Below are 18,899 nucleotides of genomic sequence, written 5' to 3' on the forward strand. Positions count from 1 at the left end.
CTGGAGCCTCTGGTCCCTGTTTCTTCATTGAGAATCCCAGTACTATGTCATGCTGTGCAGCTTCCTCCGACCAAATAGTTATGAACTTTTTGTAAAGCTTGCACTGAACCATCGCAAAATGTCGTGTTGTACCAATTTTTCAGTTTTTACAATGCAATACATGTAATTTTCCTGAAGTACAATGCACAGGTGAATTTCTCATGGTTCTTGCGATCTCCTTCGGCAGCACGTGACGGGGGATCTTTCCAACAGTTGTCAGGTATGAAAAAGGAAACCAGAAAGCAAATCCTGAGGTTTTTTTTTTTAAGCCTAAATTGCAAGTATTAGGTTCAAATTGTGTGGGCTAAGGTAAACTAAATTCCATCATAGAAACCAAGAGTGTATTTCAAAATCATGGTTAGGGTGAAGTGAATGTTATTTATTTATTTATTTATTTATTTTTTGGTCTTTTTTGTTGTTGTTGTTGTTATTGTTGCTATTTCTTGGGCCGCTCCCGTGGCATATGGAGGTTCCCAGGCTAGGGGTTGAATCGGAGCTGTAGCCACCGGCCTACGCCAGAGCCACAGCAACGCGGGATCTGAGCCACGTCTGCAACCTACACCACAGCTCACGGCAACGCCGGATCCTTAACCCACTGAGCAAGGGCAGGGATCGAACCCGAAACCTCATGGTTCCTAGTCGGATTCGTTAACCACTGCGCCACGACGGGAACTCCGTGAATGTTATTTAAAAAGCAAGCACAAAAAGATAAGGTGTGGGGAGTTCCCATCGTGGTGCAGCAGAAACAAATCTGACAGTAACCATGAGGACGCAGGTTCGCTCCCTGGCCTTGCTCAGTGGGTTAAGGATCTGGCGTTGCCATGACCTATGGTGTAGGTCCCAGACGAGGCTCAGATCCCAGATTTCTGTGGCTGTGGCTGTAGCCCACAGCTACAGCTCCAATTCGACACCTCGCCTGGAACCCACCATATGCTGTGGGTGCGGCCCTAAAAAGACAAATAAATAAATAAATAATAGTGTATACAGAGCATAGGACACACCAAAGGCTCTCGACAACAGCCCCCCTCCCCCGAGGGTGTTCACCTCTACGTTTTTATTTACTTTTTTAAAAAATGGAAGGATAGCTGATTTACAATGTTGTGTTAGTTTCAGGTGTTCAGCAAAAATGATCCAGTTATATGTCCATACATATATACATATATTCCTTTTCCATTTTAGGTTATTACAAGATATTGAGTAGAGTTCCCTGTGCTATACAGTCCTTATTGTTTACCTGTTTTATATATACTAGTGTATATATATTAATCCCAAACTCCTAATTCATCTCCCGCATCCCCTTCCATAACGATAAGTTTGTTTTCTGTATCTGTGAGTCTATTGCTGTTTTGTAAATAAGTTCATTTGTGTCATTTTTTTTAAAGCGCCCACATATGTGATCACATATGATATTGGGCTTTCTCTGTCTGACTTACTTCACTTAGTGTGATCATCTCACTTAGTATGATGCCCCCCATCCATGTCGCTGCAAATTATCTTTATTTCCTTACTGATCAAATACACATTCACAGATTGCATGAGAAAACTAAAGGAGCAAATCATGCACAATGCCATAGCATCTGGTCTGGTATGCCGTAGGAGCTTAATTATTGCAACCTTCAATTCATCTGAGAGAAAAGTCCGATTAGCTCCCCCCTCCCCGCTGAGGGAAAGCCAGGCCCCAAGTTTCTGCCTATGCAAACTCTGCCTGTTAATATTGTTAAATCACGGGAGGAAATTCTTCTCCCAAACCAGAAGCCCTCGAGTTCCTCCAGGCTTATATTAAAGGGATTACAATCCATTTCCTTCCTAATTCGGCTAATGCGCTCTGGGAAGCCCTCAGGCCGGGGATTAAAGCATTTATGCCTTTAATTAGGAGCAAACCTTCCCTCAGAGCCTGAAGCACAAACAGCAAGTCCACACTACAAAGGCCTCTTTCCCCAGCAGTGGGGATACTGATCCCCCTCGGGGAGCCAGGAGCCTCGGAGGGCTTAGCAAACGCCGCTTCTCCCAAACGGGGTGTCTGAGCCGGGAGGGCCCTCGGCAGAAACAGAAACCTCTTCCCGCAAAGAACAAACAAACAAACAAAAGTTCCTCAGAATCGTCCCTGCGGAAGCATCTTCAGGAGGGGGCGGGGACGCTGGGCTGTCCCACCGCCAGGCTCTTCTAGGTTCTTCCCTGTGGGCCCACCACCGGGGCATTAGCTTTCAAGGAGAAGGCTCTGAAAATTAAGATGTGTTTGTGCTTCAGAGAGGTCTGTTCTCACACGGATGCCCCCGCCGGCCCCCAACGCAGGGTCTGCCAGCCTCTTCCATTATAGATTCCTAGAAACGAGCTGGGTCGCCTGGCAGGGGTCCTCCAAGGGCAGCGTGGTGACCGCCTGTCCCAGAGTCCCCCGGAATGCTTATTCAAACCCAGATTTCTGCTGCCACCTTCTGTGTCAGAAGCTCTGGTAGAGGGAGCCAACCGGGAATCCACCTTTTAGCGAGCTTCACCTTGATGATACTTGAGATTCTTAGGATTCTTACGATCCCCTGAGAGGAAATTCTGACTGGCCGCCCCCGGCCCCCCACCTCTTTGCAGGGAAGAAGCTGAGACCCAGTCTTCCAGGGGCTTGTACAGAAGCAGGCAGTCCATGGGTGGCATGGGATTGGTACAGAGTGGTGGAGATGCCAGGTACATCAGAAGTGATACCCAAAGGAGTTCCATCCAACCCAACTAGAATCCATGAGGATGTAGGTTGGCTCCCTGGCCTTGCTCAGTGGGTTAAGAATCCAGCCTTGCTGTGAGCTGCGATGTAGCTCTCAGGCACCACTTGGATCTGGCATTGCTGTGGGTGTGGTGTAGGCTGGCTCCAATTTGAACCATAGCCTGGGAACTTCCATGTGCCGCTGGTGGGCACCTGAAAGAAAACAGGAAAAGAAAAAAAAAAAAAAGAAAGAAAGAAATGATACCCAAAGAGCGGTGAAATTGATAAATCGATAAATTGAAATTGATAAGACCTCGGGGTGTGTTGTTTCATTTTTCAATGCACATATAATGACAACCTTAGGTGATAGAGCTGGATGGTGTGTGTGTGTGTGTGTGTGTTTGTGTGTGTGTGTGTGGTGCCCAAAGAGAGACAGGGCCATGTGGAGACACTGCAGAGACATGGTGGTGAAACCAAGACTTAAATGAAGAGACTCCTTTGGTCTAAATCTGGTGAAGGTTCAGCCACCCTCTGACATCTGGTGGGAACCACTTCCTGCTGCTCCTGCTTGCCCACATTCCCTTTTCTTTGAGCATTTATGACACTCCAGCAGCTATCTGTCACTTAACTGATGCCATTTCCATCAGTTATGGGTATTTTGGGTTTTTTGGTTTTTTTTTACTTCTTCAAAAGATGTGAACTGCCTACTGTATCTCAACTTCCTCTGAATCTCCCAGACCAGACCTGTAAAATGCTGGATCCTCAGTAATACTCTTTGGTTATTTGGGTTTTTTCTCAAGGGCAGGCTGGAAGGGCAGGCTGGAAGGGCAGGCTGGGGCTGGACACCAAAGGCCTTCAATGTTGTAGACTTTCCAAGGAGTGTGGACTTTCAGAAGGGAAGCTGAGTGCCAAGAGGAAGAATGTGAGGGTCAGATGAGTTTTGCATTTGAACCCAGCTCTGCCACTTACCAACGTTGTGTCCTTGAGTAAGTTCCTTATATTCTCAAGTGGTAAATTGGGTGTTAAAAATGCCTGGCTCACCTAGAAATTATCTTGTTAAGTGAAGTTAGTCAGAGGGTGAAAGGCAAACATCACATGATATCACTTATATGTGGAATCTAGAAAAAAGATACAAATGAACTTATTTGCAGAAGAGAAATAGACTCATAGACTCTGAAAACAAACTTATCCTTACCAAAGGGAACAGATGGTGGGGGAGGGAGGGACTGGAGGTTTGGGATTGGCACATGCACACTGTGGGATATGGAATGCTTGGTTAACAGGGACCTGCTGTATAGCACAGAGAGCTCTACCCAATATTTTGTGATCATCTATGTAGGAAAGAATCTGAAAGAGAATGGATTGTGCATGTGTATAATTGAATCACCCTGTGGTAAGGAGAAATGATCACAGCATTGTAAATCAACTATACTTCAATAAAACTCAAAAAAAAAAAAAAGTCTAGCTGGCAAAAGAATGGTATAGCATTTTTCATATAACACACACATCCAACAAGACCACTGTGACCACAATGGATCAAGACAGAAAGAAGAGCACGCGTAATTATATTTGAATGCTGGCGAAGCAAGAACACAGTCCAAGATGCCGAAATAGCCAAATACCTGTATCCTGGCTAATGAGAGGCTCCTGCTTCTTTAGCCTCAACTTAGTTCTCCTGCCTGATAGGCAAGAATTATTAAGATACCCAATCATAGAGTTACACCAGCTTCTGACAGCATTCAATCCAGAGCAGAGCCTCACTTCCTGGAAATCTCCTTCCAATCACCTAACACAAGCCCAAATCCTATGATAAATAGTTTCTGACACCCCATTCTCTCTCTCTCTCTCTCTTTTCTTTTTTTTTTTTAATGGCTGCACCCTAGGCATATGGAAATTCCCAGGCCAAAGATTCAATCATTAAGAAAGTTCAACAGTACATATCAATAATTATCTTAAATATAAGTGCACCAAATGCTCCAACCAAAAGACATAGACTGGCTGAATGGATACAAAAATAAGACCTATCTAATATGCTGTATAAAGAAGATGTGGTACATACATATGATGAACTATTACTCAGCCATAACAAAGAATGAAATAAAGGCATTTGCAGCAACATGGCTGGACCTAGAGATGATCACACTAAGTGACATTAGTCAAACAGGGAAAAAGAAATATCATGATATCCCTTATATATGGAATCTAAAAAAAGATACAAATAAACTTATTGCAGAATAGAAACAGATTCAGACTTTGAAAACAAATTTACGTTTACCAAAGGGGGCAGGTGGTGTGGGAGGGATGGACTGGGGGTTTGGGATCGGCGTATGGAATGACTGGCCAATGGGTACCTGTCGTATAGCACAGGGAACTCTATCTAAATGTTCCGTGAAAATCTATATGGGAAAAGAATCTGAAAAAGAATGGATGTGCGTATATGAGTAACTGAATCATTTTGTTGTAGAGCAGAAATTATCACAACATGGTACATCAACCATACTTCGGTAAAACTTTTTAAAAACGAGGAAAAAAAGAAGGCTCAACAGTAGAAATGCAGCCATGTCTAGCACAGTGACAGGCAGAGAGCTCAGATTGCAATTCTTCATTTGTTTATTGTGTTATCTCAGCAGTGCTCAAAAACATTTAAAAAAAAAATGTTGATCCAGATTATTAGACTAGCATTACCCAGCTTGTATCCATGAGGACGCAGTTTTAATCCTGGTCTTGATCAGTGGGCTAAGGATCCGGCATTGTTGTGGGCTATGGTCTAGGTGGAAAATGTGGCTCAGATCCTGTGTTTCCGTGACTGTGGTGTAGGCCGGCAGCCATAGCTCTGATTCGACCCCTAGCCTGGGACCTTCCATATGCTGCAGGTATAGCCCTAAAAAGCAAAAAATAAAAAATTATGGAATATAGGAGAAGAATGAGGTATTCGGTACCCTTACTTATAGCATACATTTTCCCCAATAATGAAGCTTACTACTTTAAAAGTTAAATATTAAAAAAATTAACCTGTGAAATATTTTTAAATGTTTTCATGTGTTCAGCAACAGATTAGGCATTTCTCTGAATAAAAATATACAAATGAGAGTTTCACTGTGGCCAAGTGGGTTAAGAATCTGTCTGTAGTGGCTGAGCTTGCCATGGAGGCAGTGGTTTGAGTCCCACCGGTGAGTTAAGGGATCCAGCATTGCCACAGCTTTGGTGTAGATCACAGCCATGGCTCAAATTCAATCCCTGGCCCTGAAACTTCCATATGTCATGGGTGCAGCCATTAAACAAAACAAAACAAAACAAAACAAAAACCCCACAAAACAAAAACCCACACAATAAACACATCATTGCAAATCAAAGGAATTCAATTTTAAATGAAATTTTTTGCTTATCAGAGTGCCAAAAAAATTTTAAATCTTATCTCTAATACTGGTACGAGGAGACAGGCACTGCTTCATACACCATTGTCATGAGTATAAACTGCTCTAAATTTTCCGAAGGCAATTAAAGGTACCTGCCAAAAGTTTAAATGACTGTACCCTTTGACCTTGCAATTACACTTCTGACACTAGTGATCACTCAGCTGTGCCAAGATAGGTGTGGCATGGTGCATTTTGGAATGGCTCAAAATGGCAAAAAATGGCAACAAACGAAATCTACATCAGCAGGAACTGATTAAATACATATGGACACATCCACACTGAAATACTAGTACGTCTTTCAAGGAAATATGATGGTTTTTCAAATGAACTGAAATGGAAAGAGAACCCATCTCTGTGAAGATATGAAAGAATAATTTGGATTCCTTTAGAGATGGCTGGATAAAAGCCTTTTGCCCGAAGGTCTGGAAATGAAATGGAAAATTATACCTCTCAGGGTCGCTTGCCCATCAGAAATCTCAGGTGCATCCACTGAGTGCTCAGTAGCTGTTGATGGCTGTGACCGTTGACGGCGATGGTGAAGATGGTAGCGGTGAAGATGCTATGCGCTTAAAGAATTAGAAGATTATCCTTGAAAGATCTGACCTGGCCTAACAGTTACTTCAACATATTAACAGCAGTCATTTTGTCCCCTTGTACCTCTGTCAACTTTCCTAAGTTCTTTCAAATGCTTTTTGGGCCATGGGTCTGGGGTCAGTGGTGGGTCGGGCCATTAGATGTTGAAAGGGCAAGGTGATCAGTAAGTCACAGCCCCTCTCCTTCCCCGCCTGACCTGGCACTGGCGGCTAATCTGTGAGAGGATCTGCTTCGTGCCATCACGTTGGAATGAGGTGCAGAGAGTAGCATCTTCCCAAAGAAGCATGTTGACAGATTGGCCAGTCACCTGGAGGTCAGCCCCTCGTACCTCATAATGCAAACCTGGCAGCTGGAGGTTGGGGAAAGAAGACTGACTTTCTGGATCACAAACACTTTCAAGATAGGTGGGTGGAGCTTCCAGTGTGGTCCTTGGACCTCCAGGGGTGATTGCTAAGAATACGGAGTGTCGAGATCTTACATCGTATCTTCTGAATCAGAGTTTGATGGGGAAGGCTGGAGTCAGGCATGGGAGTCAGCATTTAAAACATGCTTTCAGGGGGATTCTTTTGTGTCCTGAAGCTTGGGGACAACTGGGGAAGACCTTGGTGATATTTTGCCCATAGGCAAGTCTTTCAGGATCCCATTATGACTGATGATTATCTTGGTGTGAAGCATTTTTGCAAACAGTCCAGTGACACTGTAAGTATTCCATTCCCCTAGTATGGAGAATAATTAGCAAGAAATGAAGCTTGGGAGTTCCCTGAGGGTCTAGTGGTCAGACTACAGTGTGTCTCTGTGTGTCTCTTAGAAGGATACTCCCTAATCCAGTATGACCTCATCTACCCCACAGCTCAGGGCAACTCTGGATCCTTAACGCACTGAACGAGGCCAGGGATCGAACTTGTGTATCCTCGTGGATACTAGTCAGGTTCGTCATCACTGAGCCACAATGGGAACTCCATTTTTGTTTTTTTTTTAAGTTTACTGTCTTTGTGTTGGGAGGAAGAGTGTATGTGAGTGGACCAGCTATCCACAAAGACATGATATAAATTGGACAGTGGATGTAAGAGGCTTGGAGGGAAGGGAGAAAACTTTTGAGGCTGATGATGGAACGGATGGAGGGGTGGAGGAAAGGGAGAAAAAGAGAGTCAGGAATAAACCCCAGGTCTTAGACCTTGGTAAGTGGATGGGTAGTGGTGCCACCAATGACTGAAATGGTGGAGAAAGAAAGAGGGCTAGGCTTGGGGGGGAGGTAACACATCTTTCTCCTTTGTTCGTGGTAAAAAAGTTCACATAAAGAAAAATGGATAAAGGAGTTCCCATCGTGGCTCAGTGGTTAACGAACCCGACTAGCATCCATGAGGACGCGTGTTTGATCCCTGGTCTCCTCGGTGGGTTAGGGATCTGGCGTTGCCATGAGCTGTGGTGTAGGCCGCAGGCTACAGCTCTGATTGGACCCCTAGCCTGGAAACCTCCATATGCCACAGAGGCGGCCCCAAAAATACCAAAAAAAAAAAAAAGAAAAAAAGAAAGAAAAAGAAAAATGCATAAAATATGCACATACAGTTTAATGAATTATTTTAACATATGTATGTAACCTTTACCCAGATATCAAGAGATGGAACCCCACACAGCACTCAGCCCACCAGTGTTTTGTTTTGTTTTTGCTTTTTAGGGCTGTACCTGCAACATATGGAGGTTCCCAGGCTAGGGGTGGAATCAGAGCTACAGCTGCTGGCCTACACCACAGCCACAGCAACATCAGATCCGAGTCGCATCAAGCTTCATCTGCGACCTACACCACAGCTCACGGCAATGTCAGATCCTTAACCTACTGAGTGAGGACTGAACCCGCAACCTCATGGTTCCTAGTCGGATTCGTTTTTGCTGTGCCATGACGGGAACTCCAGGCTACCAGTGTTCTTCCTGACCACTGATACCCCTCCCCACAGAGGTAAGTGATACTCTGATTTTTTTAAGAGTATTGCCACCTTGATTTTCTTTCCAGTTTATCGCCTGAGATGCATCGGCCAAGTTCAGTGTGAGATGCCATGAGGAAATGTTTGAATTCAAAGGGCTCTAAACCTCTAACACCCTTGGCAGAACTCCAAACATGCCAAGTCTTCACATCTTTTAAGGCCATTTCCTCTTCAAAGCTGGAAAAAGGAGAGCCATCCAACCAGCATCACATACACTTCGATATTATAAATACTTGAAGAAGAGGGTAAGAGCTTCAGGGCTTGCTGCCAAGATGTCCTTTAGCCTCGCTATTTCCTTGGAGACTTGTGAAGTTTTTAGTGTCAAATTCATTTCCAGCAAGAGAACTTTTGAACATAACTCAGTGGGTGCACAGAACATCTGTTTCTGCAGAGGTGTGTGCCCTTTTAATTCTCAGGACCTGGCAATGTGAGCAGCTGAAAGCCCATGCTCTTCTGGAATTCCCTGGTGGCCTTGGGGTTAAGGATCCAGCATTGCCACTGCTATGGCTTGAGGTTCCATCCCTGGCCCCGAAACTTCTGAAAGCTGCATGGGGCTTGCCCCCCCCCCCAAAAAAAGGAAAGAAACTTGCTCTTTCTACCCTGACTGCAAGGGGGCTGGGAGCCTTTTCTCCCTTTCTGACAGCATTGATCTCATCAGAATGACAAAGCCCAACCCTGTGGCCAGAGACAGGTCTTTATACTGCTATTGCCACTAATAACCATAGAGGCAGGATTGTTGGGCTAGTGGTTGTCACCAAGGCCAAGTATTATCTCAGAGGGCACTGACTGGGCCAGAGAGGTGAAGCAGGATCTGTCTGGCTGCAGAACAGCCTGGGGAGTCCTACCTGCAATTCTGTGCCAAATCTTTTTTTTTTCTTTCTTTTTCTTTTTTGGCCACCCTGCGGCATATGAAGTTCCCAGAACAGAGATCAGGATCTAAGCTGCAGTTGCAACCTACGCTACAGCTGTGGCAACGCTAGATCCTTAACCCACTGTGCTGGGGTGGGGATCGAACTTCTGTCCCAGTGCTCCAGAGACACAAGTGGCTGATCCCATCATGCCACAGTGGGAACTCTGCAACTCCTTCAGAGTTCTTTCAGACAGTGCCTTAGGCTAACCATACCTGGTGGTGAGGCCCTTACCTAAATGGCGCAGGTTATCTTTTTTCCTCAAAGGGCTCTGACCCTGTCACCACCACAACTTCTTAAAGCATCATTCCCCTCAGGGTTTCTTCAAGCACATTGCTCCTCAGAAGCCTGTCTAGGTTTATATACCTTCAGCAATGTCATTCTGCAGCATCCTGGTTCCCTTGCATGTATGTCTCACAATCCACAGACTTGAACCCCCATAATACCAGACACTTAAATGCCAAACATGGAACCACTTGTTATCGTGCTAATAAATCATGACACGTACATTTTTTTTTTTTTTTTTTTTTTTTTTTTTTTTTTGCCACACTTGTGGCATATGGAGGTTCCCAGGCTAGGGGTTGATGCTACACTTGCTGGCCTATGCCACAGCCACAGGGACATTGAGTCCTTAACCCACTGAGCGAGGCCAGGGATCGAATCTACAACCTCATAGTTACCAGTCAGATTCGTTTCCACTGATCCACCACAGGAACTCCCACAAATATTTTTTAATCACAAATGTCTTATGTACATGTTTCTATTGGCCACACATAGAAGATGCTAGACACACCTAAGAGATCACAGTGCTGTGTCCATTTTGTGATTCGGTGAGTTCTGACTCATCTAGGGATAGGTTACTGGTCAAGGGAACTGCCTCCCTCCCCCTCCTACCACATCAAGTGCAAAGGGTCTTGTACCCCAAGGCAATTGGTGGGCATATTGGACTCTCTTAAGCCAATAAGGACCTGGCCTGGGAGTGCAGTGGGTACAATGGAGATGCTTAGGCATGAATCTGCCTGGATCCTTCCTTCTCTAGCTTGTCTAAACTTGGGCAGCTTTCTCAAATTTTCTGTGCCCAGATTCCTCGTTTGTAAAATAGGGATCTTACTAGCACTTGTGTCATAGATACTTCCTAAAGAGCTAATTCAGATAAAAAAAAATTAGCACAGATCCAGGTGTGCAGTAAGCACTTCTCTTTTTCCCTTTATTTAAAAAAAAAAAAATTTCAGCCACGCCCACAGCTTGTGGAAGTTCCTGTGCCAAGGACTGAACCGTCACCGCAGCAGTAACCCAAGCCTCTGCAGTGACAATGCTGGGTCTTTAACCCGCTGTGCCACAAAGGAAATCCTGTGAGCATTTTTTATGTTTTTTTAAGGCTACCATTTTTAAAAATCTTTTCTTTTCTTTTCTTTGGCTTACCTCACAGCATCTGGAATTCCTGGGCCAGGAATCAGATCTGAGCCATGGTTGTGATCAATGCTGCAGCTGCAACAATGCCGAATCCTTTAATCCACTGTGCTAGGCTGGGGATCGAACCTGTGTCCTGGCACTGCAGAAACACCACCTATCCCATTGCGCCACAGTGGGAACTCCTCTTTTTTTTAAATTGAAGTATGGTTGATTTACAAGGTTGTGTTAGTTCCTTGTGCTCAGCAAAGTGATTCAGTTATACCTATATGTGTATATTCAGTAAGTACACCTCAACTCACATTTTCACATCTATCATTTAATACATTCATTTTATCCTTTAACAGGACTCCCTGTATTGAAACTCCTTACAACCCTAAAACCTGAAGCCAACAAAGGGGATCCTCCAGCGGAACTAGCAGAGAATTTTTTAGCCTGATGTTTTCGACACCGCTACACGATCTGTTTATTTTTAAAGTAAGGAATTTGGCAATTTAATTGGGAAGCTTTTCTTTTAAACCTCAGCCTGTGCATGGCTAGCATCAGATTCTAAATTGAAAGTGTAGAGCCTACATTGCATATATACCTAAATATTTTTTTTTAATCCATAAAAATCATTCCAAAATGGAGAACTAAGTCCAGGATTTTCTACCATGGGCCCACTTTTACTGCGTTAGGTAACATAAACCTGTCTCGGAAAAAGAAAAGCCTCCAAACAAGCACCTGCCTTCACTGATGGACCAGCAAAGCAAGACCCGGCCTTTCACATCAAGAGATAATTAAGCAACTGGACAGTTTCAGTTTGGGTCAAGAGTCACTGTCTCCCTTTGATCTGTACTTCAGCTAAGGTGCATCTCGGATCTTAGGGGTCATGGGAGAAGAGGGGCAGGGCAAGAGAGAAATTTCAGTCCACCTTGAAGTGTGAAGTGTTTACTTTTCCCCAGACATCTCATCTCACTTCCTCTCTAGTGAAAATCAACCCTCCATATTCCTTAACCAACCCACCGACATTCTTCAGCTGCCTTTCCCAAAACCTGAGGAAGTTCAAAATGAGCTTACTGTTTCCTGAAACACCATGAAATCTGTGTAGTCTGAAACCATGCTGGGGGTTTGGGGGAGGTTTCTCTGGTATTGAGGGGGTGGGGTAGGTAGAAAGCTTCAATTTTTTTTTTTTTTTTTTGTGTGGCCGCAATCTAATTGCAACATCTCTGTACTGCTGAAAACCATCGTCATAATAATTTTTTTTTTTAAGAGTGGCAGGTGTGGCATATGGAAGTTCCCAGGCTAGGCGTGGAGTTGGCGCTGCCGCTGCCAGCCTACGCCACAGCCACAGAAACTTGGGATCTGAGCCACGTCTGTGACCTACCCCACAGCTAGAGATAATGCCAGATCCCTAACCCACTGAGTGAGACAAGGGATACAACCCACATCCTCATGGATGCTAGTTGGGTTCCGTTCATTTCCCCTGAGCCACAACAGGACCTCCCATTGTCGTAATAATTTAGGGGAAAGTCACAGCATTTTATTCAATCCATCAATTACAGCACCCCTCTTTATCCCTTCCTCTAGGAAAATGACCATAAATTGAGGGTTCTACAGATACATATTTGCCAAAAGAGGGCTTTTATTTGGTTTGGGAGGCTGAGGAGAAAGGCTAAAAAAGATTTAAAATGACTTTTTTCTGGACTTAAATCTTCCTTTCTTAAAAAAAAAAAAAAAAAAGGAGTTCCCATCATGGCTCAGTGGAAGCAAGGATCTGGCGTTGCGGTGAGCTGTGGTGTAGGTTGCAGACCTGGCTCAGATCCTGTGTTGCTGTAGCTGTGGCTGTGGTGTAGGCCGGCAGCTGCAGCTCCGATTTGACCCCTAGCCTGGGAACCTCCATATGCTGTGGGTGTGGCCCTAAAAAAGGCGGGGGGCGGGGGTTGCCAACATTTTTGAACCTCTCTAGGCTTCACCTGCCATCCATAAACGAGGGTGATGTGTCGTGTTCAGGGATGCTGTGTGACAGGGAAGGGAGTTGACAATAGTCCCCATTTGGGAAGCAGCAGATTCCTCTGAAGGAAAGTTGTTCCCCTTGAGGCCTCCCTCTGCCCCTCCCTTTCTCCAGAAGCTGGAGGAAATTTACCCGAGAAGGCAATTTCGTTGTGCCCTTATAGCCTGTCGTCCTATTATATCTTTAAGCATTGACCATACTGTTTTGTTTTTGTTTTTTTGGCCACCCCATGGCATATGAAGTTCCACATGGAGTTCCAGGGCTGGAGATCAGATCCAAGCTGCAGTTGTGACCTACGCCACAGCTGCGGTAATGTTATATCCTTAACCCACTGTGCAGGCCAGGGATTGAACCTGGATCCCAGTGCTCCAGAGATGCTGCTGATCCCGTTGCATTACAGTGGCAACTCCTATACTGTTTTATTGTTTTAATTGAGAAAAATGTTTCTTTTCTCTCCATGGTGTCCATTCTTGACTTGGTCCCTGTCCCTGTCATCTCTCAAAACCTCTGTCAACTTTGACCGATGAACACTGCTGGGTTCTAGTGCTTACAAGCACAGCTTGGCTTTCATACTCAGTCACCTGGAGAACTAGGTGGGGGTTTTTTGTTTGTTTTCTGGCTTTTTGCTTTTTAGGGCTGCACCTGCAGCACATGGAGGTTCCCAGGCTAGGGGTCGAATCAGAGCTATAGCTGCCGGCCTACGCCACAGCCACAGCAATGCCAGATCTGATCCACATCTGTGAACTATACCATAGCTCACAACAATGCCAGATTCCCCACCCATTGAGCAAGGCCAGGGATTGAAGCCGAGTCCTCATGGATCCTAGTCGGATTAGTTTCTGCTGTGCCGTGACGGGAACTCCAGAATTGGGTGGTTTTTAAGTTATCTTCTGTAGAGTCCTGCTGAGGCCACAGAAGAGGAACTCACTGTTGGCTGAGAAAGTAAAGGCCCATATTCATTTCCATTTTAGGGCTTCTAGGTAGCCAAGTGTTTCTGTTGGCACATCCAGAAGCTGGATGATGACCAAGCTGAGAGGTTGTCCCTCACTTGAAAGATAGTTCTCAGAGACTCCAACTGCTCCCCTGTATCAAAACACTGACAGAAGTTTCTTCTCTCCTTATTCAAAAAGGACTTCAAAACTGTGTATAGATAGACATAAAGAACTTATGGTTACCAAAGGGAAAATGTCAGGGGAGGGATAAAGTAGGAGCTTGGGATTAACAGATACACACGACTACATATAAAACAGATAAACAAGGAGTTCCCATTGTGGCTCAGTGGTTAACGAATCCGACTAGGAACCATGAGGTTGTGGGTTTGATCCCTGGCCTTGCTCAGTGGGTTAAGGATCCAGCATTGCCGTGAGCTGTGGTGTAGGTTGCAGACGCAGCTTGGATCCCGCATTGCTGTGGCTCCGGCGTAGGCCGGCAGCTACAGCCCCGATTCAACCCCTAGCCTGGGAACCTCCATATGCCTCGGGAGCGGCCCTAGAAAAGGCAAAAAGACAATAAATAAATAAAAACAGATAAACAAGATCCTACTGTATAACACAGGGAACTATTTCAGTATCTTGTAATAACCTAAATGGAGAAGAATCAAAAAAAAAAAAAGGAGTTCCCTGTGGCTCAGTGAGCTGAGAATTTGACTAGTATCCATGAGGACGTAGGTTCGATCCTTGGCCTTGCTCATTGGGTAAAGGATCTGCTGTTGCCATAAGCTGCTGCATAGGTCACAAATGCGGCTCAGATCTGGTGTTGTTGTGGCATTGCTGTGGTGTAGCTCTGATTCACTGAATCACCTTTTTGTACACCAGAAACCAAAACAACATTGTAAATCAACTATACTTCAATTAAAACAAATTGAAAAGAAACCTGTGCATAGAAAAAAAAAGTTAAAATGGAAATCACTAAAATGTTAATAATTACTTTAGATTGGTAGAACTGTATGTTATCCTTTTCTTTCAATACTTGCGTAGTTTCTAAGTTTTCTAAGTTTAACATGTATTAGTTATAATACTTCAAACTTTATTTTTAAAACAATCAACTATTCATCGGTCATCTGAATCAAGGTTTAAAATATGCAAGCTCTATTCTGTCCAGTGCTCCTTTTATAGACTTTCTCATTTTGTATTCCCATGAGAAGTATCCTGATATCAAGCATAAATTCATGAGAGGTCCTTTTTTATGGAATGTTGAGTGTCTATGGTATTTGTGAGATACATTGAATTATTGAGGACAAGAAAGGGCTTGGGCACAGGTGGCATGACAGCTGGCAGATGCTACTACATAGAGGCACATATGTTAGTGATACCATTTGGAAAGTCTGCTATCCCTGTTTCTCTTCCTGTGTTTGTTCCTGGATTTGAAACTGCCTGGTTAATATTTGGTGGCATATAAACATCTGCTCAAATTAATACTTTGAAAAAAATCTCTGCATTTGTGTCATTCATATGGAAAACTGAGCAATCACAAGAGGGTAGAAACATGGCAAGGAAAAGAACAAATAAAGCTGAGAGAGTTATGAGAAGCGTCGCCAATTTGACCGTTGCCTATTCTACCTGACATTTTACCTGTGTCTCCTCTTCCATCACTGCAAGTTGTCAAGGTGTTTGTGGATAAACAGACCCCCTTCTCTGGGTGATCTATCTTCTTACCCTGCTTGGTTTGTGCACGGATCACTGCCTATCCTTGGTGCAATGGCCTCTAAACTGCAATGGGCATTAAAAAAAAAAAAAAAGAAAAGAAAAGAAAAGAAAAGAAAATCTAATGCTTAATTGCTATGCAATGCAAGATACTGTCTGTATATCCGTATGGCTTTGTTCAGACCCTGAATGAGGTGAAGAGGTCCCACTGCCAACCTGAAACATCTGAGCATCTTATAATTTATAAACTTCAGACATCTAAGCCCCTTCCTGGTCTGGTACCCAGCCCCCTACCTTTCCAGCTTCATTTACCACTTTCATCCATTCCCCAAAATGATTCTTTCTCTGTAGCAGCTGTCATCCTTCTTCTTCTTCTCCTCCCTCCCCGCCTTCTTCTTCCTCCTCTTTTCCTTCTTCTTCTTAAGATTCAGGTAAGGGTTAGGGCCCTCATCTCTCTATCTTCCTTCTGTCCCTCCTTCCTTCCTCTCTCTCTCTCTTTCTTTTTCTCTCTCTCTCCTTCCTTCCTATTTTTTCCTTTTATAAAGCTCTATGCTGTTCATTCTGTCCCAAATGCCCATCCTTCCTTCTTTAGTGGTTACCCAGTTCAAATGCCACTTCCCCAAAAGACTTCTCGGACTGCCCCGCCTTTTTTTTTTTTTTTTTTTTTGTCTTTTGTCTTTTTAGGACCACATGGAGGTTCCCCAGGCTAGAGGTCAAGTTGGAGCTGTAGCAGCCAGCCTACACCACATCTCATGGCAATGCTGGATCCTTAACCCATTGAGCGAGGTCAGGGATCGAATCCGCAACCTCATGGTTCCTAGTCGGATTCATTTCCACTGTGCCATGACGGGAACTCTTGCCCCACTTTTTCACTGCATTATCTGTTGATGTGCCTGACTCCTGTTCCCAACAGGCTGAGACTCCGTCTGAGAACTCCAGGTATGGGAGATGTGGAATGATTCCTTGCTGCTGGAATGTTAAATAGAGTTTAAATATTTACGAGCACAAGGAAATTGAAAAAAAAAATCTTTAGTGCTCTGCATTTGGCAGTTTTCTCTCCTAATACCTGTTGTTCCTTCTCAGTACCTGCTCTGGCAGGGGGGATTTCCAATTCACCCAGCATCCAGGGAACCCATACTGGAGAACTTTAAAAATTTCCTCATTTGACATTTGGTTTCTAAGACTGTTAGTTTGTTATAACGTCATGGGCCCAGCAGGCTAATTGGATGAAAATCACTTCACCAAATGACTAATTAGCTGAATCATCTCTATCTTTACAGTAAGTCTGGGAGGCAGAATTGTGAAAAGAGAGTTCTTTAGGCTGGATCTCAAAGAATGGGCAGAATTCAGATGAACCATGATAAGGCAGAGAAGACATTCCAGAGGAAGGAACCAGCATGAGCAAAAAAATGAGCAAAAAAATTTGTAACCAAAAAAAAAAAAAGGGGGGGGGGTGAAATACTTTCAAATAGATGTTTGGTGAATATATCGTCTCTATATATTATGGATGGTTATGTATGCTCTTATTGCTACAATTGAATAAATCATCAAAATCTTTTGTCTTCACTAGATTCAGATTTTATTTAGTAGTTGCCTTCTTCCATTTCTCTCTCTCTCTCTTTCTTTTTTCCTTCCTTCCTTTCTTTTTTTTAACTTTTATGGCTACACCTGTAGCACATGGAAGTGCCCAAGCTAGGGGTCAAATCAGAGCTGCAGCTGCAGGCCTAAGCCACAGCCACAGCCACAACAATGCCAGATCTGAGCCGCATCAGCAAACTATGCTGAGCTTGTGGCAATGCCAGATCCTTAACCCACTGAGCAAGGTCAGGGATCAAACTTGCATCCTCACAGAGATTATGCCAAGTTCTTAGCCTGCTGAGCCCCATCAGGAACTCCTCTTCCATTTCTTGGTGATACAGGTTCTGCTAAAGCATGGAAATCTAGCCCTGAAGAATAAATCTGTCTCTCTAAAAGGCTTAACTTATGTCAATGGAAATTGGCTTGAACTGAGTGGAAGTTGGCTCATGCTGTTACGCAGCTGGGTCTGGGGAGGTGAACTCCAATATATTTGGTAACTTCAAAAAAAAAAAAAAAAGCAATAGAGTATGGTAAATTCAGTGGATCTGGCTGCTTGCCACAGTGGTCCTCCAGCTGTGATCTGAAAATCTTTTGCATTGATAGTACAATCGTGGTAACTGTGGAGGGATGGGTAGTGTACAGGCTCTAGGACCAGACTCAGACCCACATCAGACTCTTTGGGGGGTGGAGGCAAGAATCTGAATTTTAAAACCTGGTGCTGTTTCATTCATTCCAAGTTCGATAACAAATGCAAATCAATAAAGACACCAGGAATGAAATGTGGATCTTGAAAACATTTTATTTTATGTATCTTGCTATTCTTTCTTTCAAGCAAAAGAGTTATTTATTTATTTTATTTTTTTGCTTTTCAGGGCCACACTCATGGCATATGGAGGTTCTCAGGCTAGGGGTAATCGGAGCTAGAGCTCCTGGCCCCACGCCACAGCCACAGCAACACCAGATCCAAGCCGAGTCTGAGATCTATACCACAGCTCATGGCAATGCCAGATTGAGTGAGGCCAGGGATTGAACCCGAAACCTCATGGTTCCTAATCGGATTTGTTTCTGCTGGGCCGCAACGGGAACTCCCAAAAGAGCTACTTTAAATGTCTATCATATAGGAGTTCTGTTGCGGTGCGCGGGTTAAGGATCCAGCATTGTCACTGCAGAAGCTTGGGTCGCTGCTGGGACACGGGTTCGATCCCTGGCCCAGGAACTTCCACATGCCATAGGCCCACTTTAAGTATGAAGATACAATAAATTAAAAGTATGGGAAAATATATACCATGCTAACACTGAAATGAAAGGTTGGTATGGTTATATTAATGTAAGATAAAGAAGATTTTAGATTCCAGAGATACAGGAGAGTTCTTTAGTGATGATGAAAAGTTCAGTTCACCAAGAACACAGAATAATCCTAAGTATTTGTACATCTAATATCAAAGTTTCAAAACTAAAGCAAAAACTGAGAGAAATGCAAGGAGAAATACATAGACCTACAGTTAAAGTTGGAGATTTCAACACTTATCTATCAATATTTGATAGAATCAGGAGACTGAAAATCAGTAAGGACATAGAAGACCTGATCAATATGATCCACCAATTTGATACTTGATATTTATAGAACATTCCACCCAACAACAGCAAAATATAC

The sequence above is a fragment of the Sus scrofa genome, chromosome 3 (assembly GCF_000003025.6).
Source record: "Sus scrofa isolate TJ Tabasco breed Duroc chromosome 3, Sscrofa11.1, whole genome shotgun sequence".
Lineage (NCBI taxonomy): Eukaryota > Metazoa > Chordata > Mammalia > Artiodactyla > Suidae > Sus > Sus scrofa.